Consider the following 11981-nt stretch of genomic DNA (forward strand, 5'->3'; position numbering starts at 1 on the left):
TTAGCCCCTGATCTTTGGGGGTGGGGGGTTATGGGTAATTGCCAGAGCACTCCCAGTTCCAGCTGTGCTCTGATTTGTGGCAGAGGGCAGCCAATTACAACCATCGCGTCACTTTGTGCAAGCCGGTTAGTGCCTGCGGGGGGGGGGGATGAGGGGCGGGGGGGTTGATGTGAAGAATAGATGGAGAGAGGGCGAAGGAGGAAGAGCTGACTAAGGGCTGCAGGAGGCGATGACAAGAAGCGAAGGAGAAAGGGCACTAATGAGAGGGGGAGAAATGATATGGTGTGATTATGTAAAGGAGGAAGTGTTGCAGTTATGGGAACTTTTTAATACTTGTGACAATGTTCGATTTCGTGACGCAGGGAAACAGATCTTGACCCGAACGCAAAGATTCAGTTCTGGGTGGATGCATGTGGTGCAGCTAAACTGCTAGCTACTGTACACCTGCATTAGACGAAAGCTTTACAGGTGGCGGCTGAGAATGAGTGCAGTAGCAGTGGTTTTAGCTCAGCCCGAAAAGACGCAGGTAACGCACGACCTTTGACCCCCGCTAAAATAAGGGGAGCGTCCGTAAGGTCCCGTTTCCCAGCATTGCGCTGGTTTCCTCTCCGTACTTCCTTCATTAGCCGCCATGTTAAGCTCTGCAGAACTGCTAATAAGTTAATTGAGGGCTACTTAAGACTTTGTAGGTGACATTGAGAGGGATATTGGCTCTGCTATGTGTGGGAATGAGCTTTGCATAATATTTAATGGCCTCATGCTCCAAACAGTGTAACTGTGGCGACTTCTGGGCTCCTACTGTCACACACACGCCAGCACACACTCGGTTTCCTGCTATGTGTGTAGTGTCAGTATTAATTAAACACGTTGTCTCCCACTAGGGGAGAAGTGTGTGTGTGTGTGTGTGTGTGTGTGTGTGTGTGTGTGTGTGTGTGTGTGTGTGTGTGTGTGTGTGTGTGTGTGTGTGTGTGGTTAGGCGATCTGTCACCTTCTGTCTCATGGGCCAAGCAAAGGGTTTAAGTATGAAATCAGCTATTTCTGAGATGTGACTTCACTTCCTGCTAATACACGCACACACGTATTTGAGCAGTGTGTGTGTGTGTGTGTGTGGGCAGACAGGTTGACAGCGCATGCAAAGAGCCAGAGAGAAAGAGTCAGGGAGGCGGGCAGCAACTGTACTGGGACTTCCCATAGGGGCCAAAGGTTTCCTGCCTCCCTCTCTCTCCTCTCTCTCGCCCTCCTCTGTCTGTCTCCCTCTCTCCTCCCCCAGAGGCTTTGTGTAGATAGAAGAGACTTCAGTCGACACTCGCACACGCATACAGATACTTTTACTCGGTTGCAGACCAATACAACGCCCACCAGCAGGCCACAGATGCTTGTCTGCGTGTCAGAAGAAATACACTGTAAAGTGAAATATTGAAAGGGAAGTCTTATATGGTAATTCTGTCTCTTGAGTGTGTGTTTTTTTTCTCCTGCTTGTGCGAGTGTGTGTGTGGATGCTTTCTGAGTATCTGCAGGACAGCTTGATTAGCTTGCTGTCCAATGTCAGAATTGCCCACAACAGATCAACCTTGAACAACCTTTTCCGTCCACTTGATAAGGTCCACTTACCTCCAAAAGCTCTTATCTCATTCACTCATTCGCAGCGGCGAGGGAACTGAGGTGAGAGATACTGCAGGGCGTCTGGGGCTGAGACGTCAGTAGCTTAAAAACACTGGACCCGAGTGGCAGACGGGAACTTAGGTGCCTTTGCAATCTACTCATCTATTTGGATGTCAGTGCATTTTAAAAAGGGACGAGTCCGTCCTGAAACTGAGTTTCTTTCACGTGAGACTTGAACCAATGCCTTTCTTCCTTTAGTTTGATTGACAGGCTTTTTAATCAACAAGTTCAACCATATGTTTAAACACCACCACCAGCTAGTCTAGTTATCTCTGGACTTTACATCCCAGAATGGATTCTGGACGCTCCTGTTCTTCATCCCCATGCTAGCATGACCTTTGACCTTGTTAGAGAAGGTACAACGAGGTCATTGTTTTTTTTGTTGATGTGAATGAATAAACACCAGCAGATTGTTGCTTCCAGCCGACCTGAAATCTGGACCCGTCCTAATTATCACTGTCTGTGCGTGAACAACAGCGCCTTTATGGCTGCATGATTGATTTTCTCCACATGGCTGAGCACAGGTGGCTCCTGTGTAAACTCATTGTTCACTTATACTTCGACCTTTTTTTAATTACGCCGCATATGGACGTGGTCGAAACAGAACACGGGTGTTTTTGCTTGATGCTTCGGCGCCGCATATTCAGCAGCTTCTCTGAAGTTTTAAAGCCGTGACTTTTCTTTGTCGCGCATTCGCGCACCGAGGCGCAGTGACACTACTTGATGTTGGTAAGTTCCTTCACCATCGTTCTGGCGTACGACTGCATCTCCAGCACAGGAATCGGAGCAGTAATTTGAAGCAAGACCCAATTTGTATGAATTTGTTCAAGCTGTAAATGAAGCTCATTATGCTCGAGGTCTTGTTAAAACCTGAGTGTGAAGAGCCGCCTAAATTTCAATTTCCCATGTTTTTGAAATACAGATGGGTTGCTCCCGTTTCACCAAAATGGAAAATGTGAAAGCCTCGCAAATCTAATCACAACTCGTCTGGCGAAATCACTCCAGCGCCGCGCTCTAATTCAACTCTCTGGCAAACGTGTGGCGCGAGCGGAGCGGGACCCGCGTCGCAGGGAGCCTCCGCTGCCGAGGCCTTCGCGACGAAGGACGGTGGAGGGAATTACCAATTCCACGCGCGGCTGGAGCGCCTCGCGTGAGCGATGCCCGCTGCGCATACAGCGGTTTTGTTAAGTCAGTGGCTGCTCTCTGCTCCAGGACCAATCTCTGCCGGTCAAACGGTTACTGGGAGAGCGATTGAAAGCGAGGGAGCAGATTGAGGGGGCAGAAGAATGGAGCAGAGGCAGGAGAGGCCAGGGGATAACTGAAAGGAGAATGAGAGGATGACAGCGAAGCCGGGCGAGTGAGAGGAACAAGCTGTGGGCCTAATGGGATGCACGGGGAGCGATGGAGAGACCGGTCGTACTGAATAAACGAGGAGCGCACCGCTGACACAGGCAGTGATGCTAAAGTGAGAGAGCGCCCTGGAAGGGAGGCGGGAGAGGAGGTGACAGCTCGGCTCGGCTGCTTGCTATTCCAGGTGTCATCTTTTCCAGTCGCTGCTGATTAGTGCCTGAACATATCTCCTGGGGAGAAAATTAAATATTGATCTATTTTTCTCTCTTCGTTCTAACCTTCATCCTCTTATTTTCCCCCCTTTGCTGCTTCTTCTTCTACTTCTTCTTCTTCTTTGTATAGAAAATACCACTACTGATGAAATTTCAAATGCGACAAGTCAGGGTAAGCTGTGTTAGGAAGTGATGACAAAAAAAACCTCCTCCCTCGCTGAGCTTAAATCCATTTATCGCACAGTTTGGGCTCTTTACCTTCCTCCAGTGCTGCATGTTGAGCTCTAAGCGTGGTCACACTCTGTGCATCGCCCAGAAGAGGAGGCGCGGCGCTAACGCACCGCTCACATTAACGCAAAGCTGTGAATTTGAATACGTTTAATCCACCGATTAATGTCATTTACAGTCACGAGGCTTTTGAAGTTGGCCGCAGAACACGACGCGGCCCTTCAGTCAGACAAAGCGTTTTGTGTTACAAACGTAATTTACATCCACTAATAATTGAAATGTGACAGTAGCCACTTTCCGCTTTCCTCCGTAGGTTATTGGATCAAATGCGCATAATACGTTTGATGCTACTTTCACTATCACTAATCCCTTCATTTACTTTATTTAATATCATATGTCTTTATTCAATCCTGAAAACATCTGAACATATATCTTTTTTGAACTGGTGCGTGGAAGGAGACACTGGCCCAGTACAATGGTGCCGGTCCAGTTACTGCCGGTGCACAGCTGTCTGGTCCACCACTATTGATTACCCCTGGATGTACATACTGTAGTGAAGGACACAGGAAGTGTATCACCCATAAAAAAGGGAATAATAAAACTATTAATATCCTTCACGCCCACTGCAGCCTCCTCCGCTCTCAGGTGGTGCCATAAATCCTCCCACACCACCTGAGTCCTCTGGGGTGGCACAAAAAGAACAGGCGCGCATGTTAATCCTCCCCTTTATGCCCCTTGTCCCTCCTCGTTTCCCCGGCGCCCCGTTCCTCCCTCGTGGAGCGCTGGGTGCCGTGTGACGGCCTCAGCGGTGAGGGCCCAGACTGGTTGTGACAGGCCGGGATAGCAGCCGTTCCCTGCTGTCTGCCAGGATTAGCCCCCGCTCCTCAGGAAGCCTGGGGATGCCTCCTGGCCCCGTACCTGGCCCCTACAGGAAGTCCCTTGCACGCCTCCATGTTTAACAGTGGGCTTTTCTCGCCCTACAGCCGACACAAGTGAACGGACGAGTGCCCGCAGGTGCTTCCTTGAGTCTGTGACTGAAGTGAAGCAGTAATGTGAGACATTAGTGTGATTACTGTACACAAACGAGAACGCTGCCAGATCGACTTGCACCTTCCACCGCGAGCTGCTTAATGGCACAGAGCGCTGCTAAGAGCTGGCAGCGCGCACACCAGTGATCACGCTTCTGACGCTGCTTTCAGGATCTTCAGGAGTCGCTGTTTTCCCGCTGGACCTGTGTCTCACATTCGCTTTTGTTTTTTTTCTTACTCCTGCTTACAGTACTTTACACATTATTTGAGATCAAACCAACTTCAAACACTGTGGCAATCTGGTTATTTGGGATGAAAATACGCATTAAATTACTCCTCCACCAAATTCCCATATTTTCATACGTTGTGCATATCAATCTGTTTAAAAACCCTTTTTTTCGCTGCATACTTTACATACGTAGATATTACCTCCTTTATGTAGCTGGTTGTCATAGCGATGTCATAGTGATCTTTGGACTTTCAGAAGGTCAGACTTCAGAGCTGAGACCGTGAGACAGCCATGGGTCATATGGGTCAGGAACAGCAGTCTACGGGTTTTCAGCATTGGGTTAACGCTGCACGCTAAGAGTATCTTCATGTTTTAAGTGGGCAGAATAGTTTGATACCAAGGGCCTTAACTTCATGACATCATACACTGAAGTTAATACAGATTTTCATATTGTTCCTTTATAATATTATAATAGCATGTTCCTGTTCTCTATCCATTAGCACATTTTATTAATAAGATTACAGCATGTTCTGAAACACCGTCACGCAGAGACGGGAATTTAAAGTAATTACATCTGAAAGTACTTAATGTTTCCAACAAAGCCGAATGGTGATAACTGTAATTTTACTTTAACATGAAACTGTCAGAGCAGAACTCGGAGTCTGTGGAGAAACACAGGCTCTCATTTGAGGCAGCGTTTCCTTTGCAGCTACAGAAGCGCCCGGTGGTGCTTTACCGCGATTCGGGCTCGTGCTCATGGTCCAGCTGGCTCACTTTGGTCCTGGCACCAGCGACGGGCGACGCGGACGCATTTTGGACCGTTTAGCAATGTTATTAGTGAAAAATTATCACAGCGCCCCAAGTAGCAATAAGCAGCCTGTAGGGGCTTGAATGTGAAATATAGTAAATGTCTTTTTCATGAGACATAAAGTTATGAAATGAAGAATATAGATGCACACATATTAGAACATGGTCCCACTACTAGTGGTAAATGTAAATAAAGCGATGCATTGGAGGCCCCACGATGAATTTCACATGGCCAGCGTTAGCACAGAAAGATAAATAAATCCGATTATAAATACATTTGTGTTCATTTTAATAAATTGGCTGGTGGCGTACAGTAGCAGGAGCGTTGTGTGCCTTGCTCTTCTGTTTGCCCCTCACAGCCATTAGGACTCATTGTCCCTGACACTGCGACTGTAAAGCAGCCGCTTCCAAACCAAGTCACACTTTTTTCCCCCCATCGACCTCTCTTTTCCACATTAGTGAGCAACTGCCATTAAAGAAACGTATGACCTTTGCTTTTATGGGCCATTTGCGATATGGAAGGGAGAAAAAAAGGCCTCAGTGTGGTTCCTCTAACCGTCACGGGCACTGGAGAAAAACCCAAACATCCCTCAGAAGCGCTGGCCGGAAAAAGGCTGCAAAAGCGCCAGTGTGTGTTTGCTACGACGCCTTTTATCCACTGCCTCAATTTGAACTTTCACGCACAATAAATCGCCATCAAGCGGATGTGGGAACTTGCGATATTGTGGCGAGGACGCCTCCTGCGCGAAACGGACGACCCTAAAACGGGTCCGAGCCCGCGGGCGGCGACGCGGCTCCGCTTCGTGCTTCCCGCCAGAAAAATAACAAGTAAATCCCGAACTGGCCGTGGTCCAAACACCCAATTACTCAGCATTAGGGAAAGCCTCTCCTCCTCCCAGCCTGACTTTATTTGAAAAATTTGAACGGGCTAAACAGGAAATGTGCTTTCATTTCCAGAGGCAGCCAAGAGCTAAGATTGAACGCCGTTTTAATGAGCTTTCCCAATGAGGTGCCACCTGTTTTATCCAGATAATTGGATGATTGGCCACCCTTAAACGACCCCTGCCTGGCACTCGCTCGCTCGCTCGCCCGCTCGCCCGCTCTCCTACTTCTCTTCCTGTCTTTTTTCTTTTGTTACTGCTTCAAGAAAACCCATAAACAATGCTTGCAGAAAGCTTATTACTATTATTATTATTATCATTATTATTGAAAAGCCTTGGCGGATGATGGGAATAGTCAGCAGACACACCAGCGGGCTTTCATGTGCAGAAATTAGTCCTGCCTCGTTCTGCTGACCTGTTCGTCGGCGGCTCAGCTGGAGAGCCTCGCGTACGTCCAGTCTAATAACGAGACAAAAGGAATCTTCCCAGCCACTTTACACATCCGGTTCTTGTGTAACAGCGCGCGCTGTTGTAGCCACAGCGCCGACCCTGCCTCATTTCAGAACGGCCCTTTCACCATATTTGGTCTCAATTAGGCCACGTTTAAAAATGTCACAGCTCATTGATGGCTTTAACAATAACCTTCCCGGTTTCTGTGTCATTATGAATCCATTTGCTGTAGAGCAGACACTGGACTCCCTGCTGAGACAATTTACATGATTATATCAATTCCACAGTGCACCATTGTACACCACCGACTATGATGAACACGACTATTTTATAATTTCGCACAGCTGTCATACATGGAGCCGACGTGGCCAGCTGATACGCCGCCCAAGGGTGAAAATGAAGCCAATTGTGCCTCTGCGGGGAAAATTATTGGGGGGAAAAAATAGACATTGTAGGAGAAAAAATCATCAGCACAATCCGTGGGTTTTAATTAGGGAGGTCTCAGTCTGCTTCGATCTAAGGCTTTCGATAATGGGTTTCCTCTAGTCTAATGGTGTGAACTATACTTAATCTATACTAAACACACAGAAGCACCTTAACCAACAATTATACTCTGGACGTCTGCAGAGGGTCGAGTTTGGACACAGCTGTGTTGCAGTGCATCTGCATTAAATACATGTGCTCTGCTCGTGTTATTAAAATGATCATCAGCTCAGATTTCGAACAGACCAGGTAGGACTTCAGTAGATGATACGACCTCCAGCTCGGGTTGAAAAGGTGGAACCTGTTCTCCGTGTGCTGTAGTGAAGCAGCACGCATTGATTATCCACACAGGGCGATATCTGGACGAGCTCTTGAGCAGACACTTTGTTCCACTGCAGATTCGTAACCGAGGGACCGACAGATAAGGGTCCCGTGGACCCAAAGACACACCTCGGTGGCAGCAGCTTTCATTTTCCGCTTGTTTTTCTCTAATATGTGTTGCAGACCCTTTCGTAGCCTAGATAAAATGAGAACATAAAGAGGTCCCAGTCGCACCAATGTTTGCTCGTCGCAGCTCGTCCCACCTCCTATGAATATGGATTATCCATGTGCTGATGTGCTCTAACCGCCAGAAGACGAACGGAGTAACAACATGCAGACTCACCACTGCACGTAATCAGCGCGAGCAGAGCCTGATAAACCCACAGACCTGGCAGCCCACGGGGGTCGGGCGCCCCCGGGGGGCTCCGTTCTGTCTGTGCGCTCGTGTACACTGTATGAATTCAAATGTCAGACGTGTTTGTCGATGAAAGGCCACTCCGGAGTATCTGCGTGGGCAGCGGAGCAGCTATTAAAGGTGGAGTCTAAATGATATGTCGGATCTATTCTGTCAAGTCTGCTTTAAGTTGAAGCACTGTTCATTTTGACAGGAAGCCTCACTTTAGTTTTAGTCGTAGTCATAATCTGATAACTTTATTTGGCCACTTTTTCACCCAGACATCGTCTGTGGAACTGACTTCATTAGTGTCATGTTTCAGTTATAGGCTAAGGACCTGTGCAGGTACATCTGTGAATGCAAACGTAATAGAAATGCTGGTCCCAAACCAGTCATTACATGACCATTATATCACTTCTAATTATGGTTTCATGATGGAGAAAGCGGTTGACTTAGAGCAGGTGGACGGATGACTGTTTAAGTCATCTCATCATTCCTGTAAGTCAACAACGTGGGCGAGTGGTGGTGATGTCAGGGTCGTGTGAATGGCTCCAGGGCAAACACTTACTATAGAGGAGCTTCCTAAAGCCACGTCAAGTTCAAGCCAAACTGAATGAAGGGTGAAGGTTACGACCCTTAACAGGAAGAGCAGGCGACGCCAAGCAGCCAATAGGTTCAGTTCACAGACAGGCTGTTCAGCGTGCGTTTGTCCTCTGTCATCTGGTTTCTGGTTTGGATGAGGAAGCAGTCACAGAAGTCGTGCGTCCCGTCCTCGGCGGCAGGAGGAGCCTTCTGTTTGTGCGCTCACAGCGATGTTTGCTGGGGCGCGTGTGTGCGTCTGTGCGAAGCGTTTGAACCTGGGAGATGGTTGGTGGGGAGCTGGGTAATTGAGTGCTTAATCCCATCAAAGACTGCTTCATGCAGTCCGTTTCTCCCATAATCTGCCCATAATTACACACTGCTGGCGTCAAACGCGCGCACACACACACACACACACACACACACACACACACACACACACACACACACACACACACACACACACACACACACACACGCATTGTTAACGCCTAAAGAGCTGTTCATATTTAGGGTATTGATGATGTTGTGTCCCCATGGTAACGGACAGATTCATAACAGCAGTGCTATAATCACATTACTATAGGATCTTTGATGTAGCATCTCATGTGTGAAGTCAGGCAGAAGAATAATCAGGTGACAGGTGTGATTTGTATTTCTGATGGAATGAAGGAGAAGTTTTGCGTCATTAATATGCAAATAAATAATGTCATAGCACTTCACATTCAAATTGGACTGGTCCAACTATTCAATTAGGACTTGATGTCTGGGTTTTCTCCTGGTAAAATACATCTGTCCACGTGTCACATACAGCGTGTGACACTTCCAAGCTCATGTTGGTGCCGTGAATCCCAGCACTGACACATCTTTGATCAAGGTCCTAAACAGCTTTCGCTCGATGGCCGTCCCACATAGCCGGGCCTGTATTTTCAGCCGAGGGGGATCGTGCTGGTGCTAGTAAATAATATGGTAAACACTGACGCTTTTATTCCTGAACACTCCCATCTGTCTGGCCCAGGGAGGGGAAATAAATACTGGTGTAGTGGATGGGGGAGGGAGGGAGGGAGGGAGGGCGCAGAACCAGAAAAGCCTGCAGCAATTAGAGATGCAGACTGGTGACCAGCGGCAACCTGCTGTGGGTCTCACGCCGGCTCGCGAACCCGCCCTGCGCCGCCGACTGTCGCCAGTGTGCCCACGAGCCAGGCTCTTCATCTCCTGAACTGTTTACATAGAGACGCTGGGGGCTAATGGATGACTCCAGTGGTTCTCTGTGAAATCTCCCACACACACACACACACACACACACACAGACACACACATACACACACACACGCACCACACACACACACACACACAGACACAGACACAGACACACACACACACACACACACACACACACACACACACACACACACACACACACACACACACACACAGACACACACAGACACAGACACACACAGACACAGACACACACACACACACACACACACACACACACACACACACACACACACACACACACACACACACACACACACACACACAGCTACATACATGTGTGCCAGCGGATGACGGCGGTGGACCAATGTGCAGTGGCCAGCGCGACCCGAGATGGAAAGGGTGGGGGTGAGGAAGAGGAGGACGAAGAGGAGGCAGCCGAATGCCAGATCTCTGTGTGGCGGCGTGGCCACCACATCCACATCCACTGTCGTCATCTGACAGCAACAACGACTGAAGCGGTTCAGTCGTTGTTGCTGTCAGATGACGACAGGATGGAGAAAAACAGGGAAACAACAACAGACGCCCGGGTTAAGGAGGACGGTGCTACCACTTAGTGGAAGGAAAAGGAGCGCGTATTCGAGCAGAAGCGCTGTCACTTTGCGCACGCGCGTCCTAATTAAAGGTGAAAAGCAGCGAGCTGAGGAACGCGCCGCTCACCGCGGCAACCAATAACACCTGAATCCCGGTTCTGCAAAGTGAAACCGATCAGCGGGGGACGACCCTTCCTAAAATGAGAGCGCCTGAGGAAAACAATACTGAGCTGCAGTTTAGTTTCAACCAGGAATTTCCTCCAAACGGTTACTGTAAATGTGTTCTATGTTATCATGGCTTCTCCACTGTCAGCAGGTAGTGGTTCCAGCTGACAGCCATGCCGTCCCTGATATTACTCATTACGTTATTGACGCCGGTGATGTGCGCCATGTCATTGTGTCCTCTGGTTAAGAGAGGCTGTCACAGGCATCAAAACGCGCCCGAATTAAAGTTGTCAACACGGCGTGGACGTCCGCGCGTCTGCTCGTGCGTCGGGGGGAGATGTCGCATTAGTCAGCTCACTAACTTACAGGCCCCGTTATAATCGCCCCGTAATTGTTGCGTTCACGGTTTGCTGGCACCGGCGCGGCCGCTGGTTAGCGCTCGGGTATATTGCAGTAAATCAAGGAGAACATTATTGGGGAATTTTGCCGCATTGTTAGAATGAGACTTTGTCTGTGGCATTATCGACTGGAATGGCGGCAGAAGGTGAAAACACAAATCGGTGTGAAGCCACGGACCAAGGCTGAGCAGGAAGCGGCTCCGTTCTTGGAAAGCCGTTAATTACCGGGTGTTTATTTTTTTGTGGCTCTATTTACAGGTGCGCCGTGAACGCATCGTCGCCTCTTCGCCCCAGTTGTGTGTACGTCAGTGACTTCCCCCGTCTGCACATTTCACATTAACAAGAAGCTGCTGCTCGAGGCGGCGCCAAACGCGCCCTTCGACGAGCAAACACAAACGCCTCCCGCCGCATTCCGCGCTCGCGCATATCAAACCCGCGACTGCATCGAGCGGGCCCACGCGCGCGAGGCGGCGACGTCTGCGTCGCCGTTCTTCCAATTAGCTGCATTCACACTTGGCTAGTTAGCGGCGAACGCCTGTTAGGAGTAAAAAAAAAAAGTTCCATCTGTTTACACATCACAGCTTGGTGTTTGTCGTAGCAGCTTTCGCAGGTCACTTGCTTTGCCAAGAGAGGCGCGCGCTCTCATCAGTCCCACAAGCGGCTGCAGCTCTATGCTGGGATCTCCTTCAAGGCGCCGCACGAGCCGCGGACGGGGCCGCACGAGCCGGCTATTATTAGCACGAGGGCGTCGGATGATTCAAGTTGAAGTGTCAACAGAGTTTGTAGTTCCCTCGAAACGCGTCATGGAGTCAGTGACACACACACACACACACACACACACACACACACACACACACACACACACACACACACACAGATTATTAGCATGAGGGGGAAATCATCCGGTTTAATTAGATGCCATAATCACAATCAGACTGACGGATACAGACGTCTCCTCACACTCCTGTGCACATCTGTAC

Source organism: Betta splendens, chromosome 2 (assembly GCF_900634795.4).
Source record: "Betta splendens chromosome 2, fBetSpl5.4, whole genome shotgun sequence".
In the NCBI taxonomy this organism is placed as follows: Eukaryota; Metazoa; Chordata; class Actinopteri; order Anabantiformes; family Osphronemidae; genus Betta; species Betta splendens.